General features: G+C 37.4%; 1 pseudogene; it reads right to left on the bottom strand.

Annotated features, from left to right (window-relative positions):
• Positions 1-566: 566 nt before the first annotated feature.
• On the bottom strand, positions 567-9261 carry LOC149753540 (uncharacterized; annotated as a pseudogene).
• Between the last annotated feature and the right edge of the window lie 306 nt (positions 9262-9567).

The following is a 9567-nucleotide window of genomic DNA, read 5'->3' as shown; positions in this document are numbered from 1 at the left end:
TAGACGAAAGTTTTGATAGCTGAGGCACGGAGTTCAACGTGGCACGCCGTTTCGGTCGGCATTGTGAGCGAACCGAAACCAGGACGATGGGCTGTACTTGGAGGAACTTCGCCATCGGTGGTGTCACTGTTTATGAGGTTCGTAAAAAGGCTGAAAGGAGAGTCACTGTTTGTGAGGTTCGTAAAAAGGCTGAAAGGAGATAGCTGGGACCCTTCCACCGTACCCTTACACGACTCCGCGCATCAAGAATCTTCGTGCAATGGATGTGCTTGGGGTCACGGGCTGAACTGGAACTTGAGGTGTCCGTATTATGGCTGGCGGCAGCCGAGTTCCCGACCCGGCAAGAAAAACAACCTCGCTTAAGAGTGCAAATGGATCGGATCGGATCATAAGTGACTCCGACTTAATGCAGTTTCTTGTACGGGTCCTAATTTGGGACTCATACCAGATCCAATAGAAGATCGAATCGGATTAGGTCGGGCCCATGGCTGTAATTTTTGATCCCATGGGTCATTTGGGTCAGATCGGGCCGGGTCCATATATAACCTAAACCTGATCCAAAAAATTCAGATCAGGATCGGATCCATGTCGAGTCCATCGAGAGAACGACGAGCATCATCGACGGCAGCAACGGCTTTGGCGGCAACAGGGCCGAGGAGGAGGACGGCGAGGACGATGATGAAGAGAGAGGCGATGTTGTAGGCGAGGAGGAGGAGGAAGGCCCATATGAAGGTGACCATGAGGCAACGCCAGACCTTGGGGACAATGGAGAGGACCTTGAGGAAGGAGAGCTTCTTGGCAGTAAAGATGGAGGCGACAGAGTAGATGACGACGGAGGTGGAAAGGAGGGAGAGGACAAGGAGGGCAAGAAGGTAGGCGGCCTTGAAGAGAAGGAAGGCGGATCATTTGGACGAGAGGAGAGAGAGGGTGGCGAATTCAGAGGGGGAGACTGAGGGGCATCATCGAGAGCATCCTCGCTGCGGTTGATCTTGGAGAAGAGGAGGTGGGAGATGTAGATGTCAGCAAGGTAGAGGATGGAGAGGGGGAGAGCGAGGGTGAGGGTGATTTGGGAGAAGAGACGTCATCATTGATGGAAAAATTTAAATGCGCACGTGGCTCGAGACTTAGCCGCGTGCGCATTTGAAATTGAAAACGCCTGTTGGGCATTTTGATGGGAATAAAAACGAAAGTTTGCGAAATCATCGCGGGCGCGTCCACAGAAGGCGTGGACGCATCCGTTAAAAGACTAAATTGCCCCTGCTTAAAACCCCTATAAATACCCCTTGATTTCATCCTATTCGGGATACGAAAAAAATAAAAAAAAATACTGAAAAAATTCTGGAAAAAAATTCTCCTCTTAGCCACTTGTGATTTTTATTTTTGCTCTTTTATATTTTATTTTATTTCTTTTATTTTGTTCTTCGCTGGATCTGCAAGTCCGATCGAGCTCGTTTTGACTTCTTCCGAGACGTACGGAAGAAGTTGTAGGTTTGTCGTATCTCAGAGAAGAATTGTCGGGAGACCCGTACGTGGGAGCAAACACTTTTTTGGGACAGCATCTACGCACTTCGACCTGCCTTCAATCAGGCTATTTTCTCTAACTTATATTTTAATTTAATATTAGTAGATCGGTAGGATTTGCAATTTTGTTATTTAATTTTATTAAATGAATAGATTTATTTTGTGCTAGAATAGATTTCTTTTGTGTTAAAATAGAATTATTTTGATGTCGAATAATATATATATATATATATATATTATTTTCTATAAAGATTTTCCATTAATTGTAATTTTAGATTCATTTGTATATTTAGGTGATATATTGCTAACAATCCAAAGAAGTGTTTGTTTATTTTTTTGTTAGTAATATATAATTCAGTAAATCATTCTAAAAAAATAATAATTTGTTTAACCTTCAAGAAGTTTATCATACCTCCATTTGGACGTCTCAAGGAGTAATTTACAGATCCTATTCAAACAAAAAATTTGGAAATTGGTTAATATATAATAATTAATTAGTTGAATTGACTTATTAGATCTCAATCAATTATTCTAATAAAGTAATAAATCAATTCTAATTTATATAATTCATTGAATTGATATTTTAGATCTCAATTACAATAATTGATTTGCTACACAAAATTAGTAATCTGTTATTCTAATAAGGTAACATATCAATTCTAATTTATATAATTCACTGAATTGATATTTTAGATCTCAATTACAATATTTGATTTGCTGGTACAAAATTAGAAATCAATGATTCTAATAAGGCAATAAATCATATAATTTATTGAATTGACGTATTAGATCTCAATTGCAATAATTGTTTTACTAGCACTAAATTAGTAATCAATTATTACTAATTCGAAAAAAAAATTTAAACGGAAAATTCGAAAATTGGTTAATCCATAATAACAAATTTAAGTTTGCACGTAGGTTTTTCTAAAAATTGAATTTGTGTGATTTCTAGTGACTATATCCACTAACTAATAGTGTCAAAGAAAAGCTTATCAAAAAGGCATACGTGCCTAAGAAAGGCTGGTACTTAAGTAAGCCTAGTGCAGCACCACCGATCTGGAGCTGATCTAGTTATTAGTTTTTGAATATATCAATTAGACATCCAAAGTTCAATATAAATATTAGTGCAATCTATTGACATAAATTTTTTGCCTTCAATCAGGTTTTTGTCCTTTCTCTATAACCTTGAACCTATGGTCTCAAACACTAGTGACCACCTTAGTGCCAAACTTGAAAAATTTGATGGCCATAACTTTAGGAGATGGCAAAATCAAATGCGGTTCTGGCTTACCACATTAGGGTTGATCTTAGCCATACGTGAGAGCACCACTGAAGTTGATAACGAGTCCAACCCAACTACTTCACGATATGCTACTCGTCAAAATGCAAACCAAAATTCATCCTCCTCCCACACTGAACCTCCTGCCTCCACCAGCGCATCCTCTAGGACACCTGATGAAATAGACTATCATTGCATCCATAGAATCTTAGGTGCCCTTTCTGAGAGGCTGTATAATATCTATTATACAGCCAAGAGTGCCAAAGAACTCTGGGACACCTTAGATAACAAATATGGTCTTGATGATGCTAGGGTAAAGAGGTTCAAGGCCTCCGACTTCAATAACTTTAGGATGGTGGACTCAAAGCCTATGAGTGACCAATTTTATGATTTTGAAATTCTGATCCACCAGCTTAGGGCTAATGGAACCAATTTGGATGAATCATTCCAAATAGCATGTCTGATAGATAAACTACTTACTTCCTGGTCTAATTTTGGTAAGACTCTGAGCCATACTCAAGGAGGTCTCACCCTAACCCTAAGTTTTGAACTCTATTAGAATTGAAGAGCAGCATAGGCTCGGGAATAAAACCTCTACTGGACACAAGAATAATGCATATAATGTAGAGGCCCCACCTAAGAAAATCCAGAACTGACCCTTCCGTAAGAATTTCAAAAAAAATCCTACAACCCTAGAAACCCTAACCACCACTACAATGGAAAACCTATTCAATCCCAGGAGCAGAAGAAGAAGAAAGAGGAAGGTGGTGTTCGTTTCTGTTATGTGTGTAGTTGGACCAACCATTTATCTCCCCAGTGCTTCTGTAAGAAGACTACACCTCTTCAATTCAAGAAGAAGGGTCCACACACAACCAGTGCTCAAGTCAACATGGTGACTTCCAGCGCTGACTCCTCCGAGATAGCTTTCAGGTCTGTTTCCTTCACTCCTGAAATTAACATGACTTTACAAGCACTTGATTGGTGGATTGATACCGGAGCTGGTATTCATATTTATTCGGATCACTTCTGGTTTTCTTCTTATCATGTCTCAAGTGGAGGAACTGTGATCATGGCAAACAACTCAGAGGCACGTGTGCTAGGAGTGGGACGAGTGGACTTAAAACTTACCTCTGAAAAAGTCTTGTCCCTGCACGGCGTCCAACATGTTCCAGTTGTTAGAAGAAACCTCATTAGTGGTTTCTTGTTTGTCCAGTAAGACTATCGTCTTATTTTGAGTCCAATAAAGTTATAATTTCTCATAGTGTAATGTTTATTGGAAAAAGGATTCCTAACTGAAGGATTGTTTAAGTTGAATGTAATAGCTCCTTCAATGAATGAAAATCCTTTAATTATGAATATAGAACCTCCTTCTATTTGGCATGGTAGATTAGGTCATATAAATTATAATTTAATTAAGCAACTTATGAACCTAAATTTAATACCAAAAAGTGATCTTAAGAACAATGAGAAATGTTAAATTTATGTAGAAGCCAAACTCCCCAAGAAGCCTTTTAAATCTGTTAATAGGGATTCAAATCTATTAGAGTTGATCCATAGTGATGTTTGTGATTTTGGTAGAACTTCTAGAGGAGGTAACAGATACTTTGTGACCTTCATAGATGATCTATCCAAGTTCTGTTATATCTACCTAATTAAAACCAAGGATGAGGTGCTTAGCAAATTTAAGATTTTTAAGATCGAAGCTGAGAACCAACAGGAGAAGAAAATTAAAATTCTTAGATCAGATCGGGAAAGTGAATATACGTCAAATAACATAACTCAATTTTGTGAAGATCATGGAATCATTCATTAAGTGACTGCACCCTATTCTCTCCAATCAAATCGAGTAGCAGAAAGGAAGAATAGGACTTTAATGGATATAGTTAACTCCATACTTATAAGCTCAGGAGTATCAGAGAATTTATGGGGGGAAGCTTTAGTTTTAGTCTGTTATATCCTCAATAGGATTTTCTTTAAAAATAATGATCTAACCCCATATAAAGTTTGAAAACATAGAAAACCTAATCTTAGCTATTTGAAAGTGAGGGAGTGCTTGGCAAAAGTGAAAATACCTGATTTTAAAAAAAGAAAATAAGACCTAAAACAGTGGATGCGATATTCATAGGATATGCAGCCAATAGTAATGCCAATAGATTTCTGGTGATTAATTTAGAAGAAAATGATATTAGTAACAACACCATCATAGAAGCTAAAAATGCAAAATATTTTGAAGACATCTTTCCACTTAGGATTAGAGTAGATAGTGGTATAGCTAGTAGCTCTAATAGAATAAGGACAAGTGAAATAGAATTAGAAGCAGAACCTAGGAGGAGTAGAGATTTAGGGTAGAGAAAATATTTGGAGATGACTTCTATAACTTTTTTTATAGAAGACTCTCCAACTACCTTTGAGGATGCAATGAAATCCTTGGATTCATCTTTTTGGAGAGAAACTGTGGACAATGAGATACAGTCAATTATCCAAAATCATACTTGGGAATTGACTAATCTTCCTCCTGGCTGTAAAACTATAAGGTGCAAATGGATCTTTAAGAAGAAACTTAGGCCTGATGGCTTTGTAGATAAATTTAAGGCTAGATTAGTTGCCAAAAATTTTACTCAAAGATCTGAGGTAGATTTTTTTGATGTCTATGCACCTGTAGCTAGGATTACAACTATTGAGGTCCTTATAGCATTAGCCTCTATCCATAGATTAGTAATTTATCAGATGGATGTCAAGATAGCTTTTCTAAATGGAGACTTAAATAAAGAAATGTATATAGACCAGCAGAGGGATTTGTAATTCCAGGCCAAGAAAATAAAGTTTGCAGACTAGTCATATCTCTCTATGGTCTTAAACAAGCACCCAAGCAAGGGTACTTGAAATTTGATGAAACCATAATGACATTTGGATTTGAAATTAATAGCACAGACGAATGTGTATATCATAAGAGAGTTGGATACAAATTTGTAATCTTGCGCCTCTATGTAGATGATATACTGATCTTTGGGACAGATCTTCAGATAGTTGATGAAGTAAAACAATTCTTAAGTCATAAGTTTGATATGAAAGACTTGGGACAAACTGACTTAATTTTAAATACCAAAATAATTAGAAGTGCAAATAGAAATGAGTTATCCCCAAGTTATTATGTTGACAAGATACTCAATAAATTTAATTATTCTGATTGTTTGCCTGTCTCTACTTCCTTTGATCCCTCTACACACCTTAAGAAGAACTTAGGAATTCCTATCCTTCAAAGCCTATATGCTCAAATCATAGGTTCACTACGATTCCTAGCAAACTACACCAGGTCAAACATAGCATATGCTGTAAATAGACTTAGTAGATATATTGTTAATCCAAAGAGAGATTACTGGACAATATTAGAGAGGATCCTTAGGTATCTTAAGGGTACCAAGTTCTATAATTTGCACTTTAGTGGGTTTCCTGCTGTTCTAGAAGGCTATAGTGATGCCAACTGGATCAGCGATACTTTATATGTTAAATCCACCACAAGATATGTTTTCTCCTAGGAGGTGCTGCTGTGTCTTGAAAATTTGTCAAATAAATCCTGATATCTAGGAGTACCATAAAGTTTGAACTAATTGCCTTAGACACCACTAGCACTGAGGCTGAGTGGCTCAAAGATCTACTAATAGACCTTCCTGTAGATGAGTCACCTTTACCACATGTCTCCTTACATTGTGACTGTAAATATGCAATAGATAAGTGCAACCAAGAAAATATCAATGTAAAAATGAACAGGCACTTAAAAGTACGTCATAAATCATTAAGATACAAAATGAAAAATAACGTTATTGCTTTAAATTTTGTAAAATCAGAAAACAATTTGGCTGATCAGCTTAAAAAAGGTTTATCTAGAACAGTGATTCTAGAGTCATCGAGGGGGATGGGGCTTAGCCTATAAAGATAGATCACTATGGTAGGAACCCAACCTTAAAAGGTTCAATGGGTAGAAACAAACCGGAGTGTAACTAAGAGGAGCACTGTTTTATGTTTTTCTCATCCCTATAGCGCTAGTGCTCATAAAAGCAAGCGGTAGGATGAGTTTATTTGTATAACTTTTAATAAGTCCGAGACCCAAGAGGCAGGAGCTTCCTTGCTAGTTTTCTTATTAGGACTCACCTATATATGCAGTCGTGAGGCCGTGGTTATGGAAAATGGATGATTTCCTAAAAAGCACATGAAAGATACTTGCGCATGGTCATAATAACGCAACCCACTTAGAACCCAGATTGGGCTGTATTATATGTGTTGTTGATTTAATCTGAACCATGAACTGAGGTTCAAGGTTAAAACCACCTTGACTCCACAGATGTAATCAATTGTTACTAAGTAAGGCTCAAACTGAAAGGTACCTACACCTATTACATAATATAAGATATCCAGCATTTTATTTTAATTTTAAAATTACTTAAATTTTTGTGGGGATTGGTGGAAAAATTTAAATGCGGACACGACCCAAGACTTGGCCACGTGCGCATTTGAAATTGGAAACGCCCGTTGGGCGTTTTGATGGGAATAAAAGCGGGCATTTGTGAAAACATCGCGGGCGCATCCGCAGAAGGCGCAGACGCATCTGCTAAAAGACCAAATTGCCCCTGCTTAAAATCCCTATAAATACCCCTTGATTTCATCATATTCGGGATACGAAGAAAAAGAAAAAAATATTAAAAAAAATCTAAAAAAAAAGTTCTTTCTCCTCTTAGTTACTTGTGATTTTTATTTTTGCTTTTTTATATTTTATTTTATTTTATTTATTTTGTTCTTCGCTGGATCTGCAAGTTCGATCGGGTTCGTTTTGACTTCTTCCGAGACGTACTGAAGAAGAAGTTGTAGGATCGTCGTATCTCAGAGAAGGATTGTTGGGAGACCCGTACGTGGGGGCAAACACTTCTTTGGGACGGCGTCTATGCACTTCGACCTGCCTTCAATCAGGTTATTTTCTCTAACTTATATTTTAAATTTAATATTAGTAGATCGGTAGGATTTGCAATTTTGTGATTTAATTTTATTAAATGAATAGATTTATTTTGTGCTAGAATAGATTTCTTTTGTGTTAAAATAGAATTATTTTGATGTCGAATAATATTCCCTATATATATATATTATTCCCTATAAAGAATTTCAATTAATTGTAATTTTAGATTCATTTGTTTATTTAGGTGATATATTGCTAACAACCATGATAGCACGATCTTGGACGCCTCGTGGTAGATCCCCACTGGACCTAGGAATTGGAGCTTCTTCGGCTCCAGATCCATGCTAGGGTTAGGATTAAGGTTTCCCTGTGTGGGGAGATTGGGAAAGAATTGGGGGGAGAGAGATATAAGGAGAGAAAGGAGGAGTATTTTGGGAACAAAAAGGGAATGGTGGCAGACTTTGGATTTGAGGGATTGCCCTTAGCATTCTATATAAATTACGAGGGACTGCGGCTTTATTATGTTTGCCAGCTTGTAGTATAAGTCGTTTGATATCAATCTAATGGCTAGCAAATTTTAAGCGGTTTGTACTATCGGCCCACAAGCTTAAATAATTTTACAGATTCAGATCTGATCAAGTCGGGACAGGTCGTAGAATTGAAAATCCAAAATTACCTAAATTTTAAATAGGTCGGGTCAGAGCAAGCCTGAATTCAGTAAATCCATATCTGATCCAAAATATAAAGATCCGGCTCGACCCCATGGGTCTTCCAAAATGGGTCGGGTCGGATCGGTTGAGTCACGGGTCAACCCGACGGATTTGCAGCCTTAGTCTCGCCTGACGCCTTATGAGTTTGGTTTTCATTGTTCCATTCTTAATCCACGGTAGAGAGTAAAAACAACTACCAGAGATTGATATAGACGTTCTTAAGGACACTGTAGCGTTTGATTAGCCCTATGAAATAGTGCAACCATCATAGATGTAGCTCATGATATAAAGAATGTGGACCAAATGGATTTTGAGTGTAAAAATCTAGACAAAATGCTTATGTCGGCAACGTATATGGTAGAAGTATGGTGGCCTTAAGATGACTTTTTCTATGTTATTTTTTTTTGTTTTTTAAAGAAAGATGGAAAGGGGCGTGCGTGGGTCTAAGTGGTTGGGAATTGTTCCAACGAGGACTTTGAACCCGTAAGCTATGCTGGAGTCTGCATGTGGGGTCTTTTAGAATATTTGAGAATGCCGTGTAAAATGACTAATGAAGTGGTCAAAAACATGCAAATATTTCTCAGAAATTATCCTCCAACTTGATAAAACTTAAAGAAGAAATATTTTAGAAAAGGCCAGGGAAGAAAGAAATCTCATGGAAAGTTACACCTGTTGAAAATTATGACCACCTTTTTTTTTTACCACTTATTTCGTTTTGAAGACTATAACCTCTTCTTATTTTAATCTTTTATTTTCTCTCCGGTTAGGCTACACGGCCTACACCACGGTGGTCGAGTAGGCCCTCCCATCCCACCGCCCACCCAAAAACATTAGTTTAATAAACCTTGACAAAAGCATAATGGCAGAAATTGTCTCATTTTCTATCTTTCGTGTATAACTTGTATTCTCTCAACTACATATTAGGAAGCCTTACATTATGTAGTGTAGAGTATATCATCGACAAAAAATTAGATTGCAGCAGATTAGTTTCTTCCTTGCAAATCAGATTCTAACTTCAAACATTAGGAACATAGCTGAAAATGGGCTCGAACCAGACTTACTTCATGTCAGGCTATGAGCTAAATTTGAAAAAGTTCAGATCAGATTTGAGC

The sequence above is a fragment of the Phoenix dactylifera genome, chromosome 5 (genome assembly GCF_051530095.1).
Source record: "Phoenix dactylifera cultivar Ajwa chromosome 5, Ajwa_hap1_PhDact_Kaust_v1.1, whole genome shotgun sequence".
NCBI classification, from domain to species: Eukaryota; Viridiplantae; Streptophyta; class Magnoliopsida; order Arecales; family Arecaceae; genus Phoenix; species Phoenix dactylifera.
The sequence above is the reverse complement of the archived record's forward strand: the minus strand, read 5'-3'. Positions and strand labels throughout refer to the sequence as shown.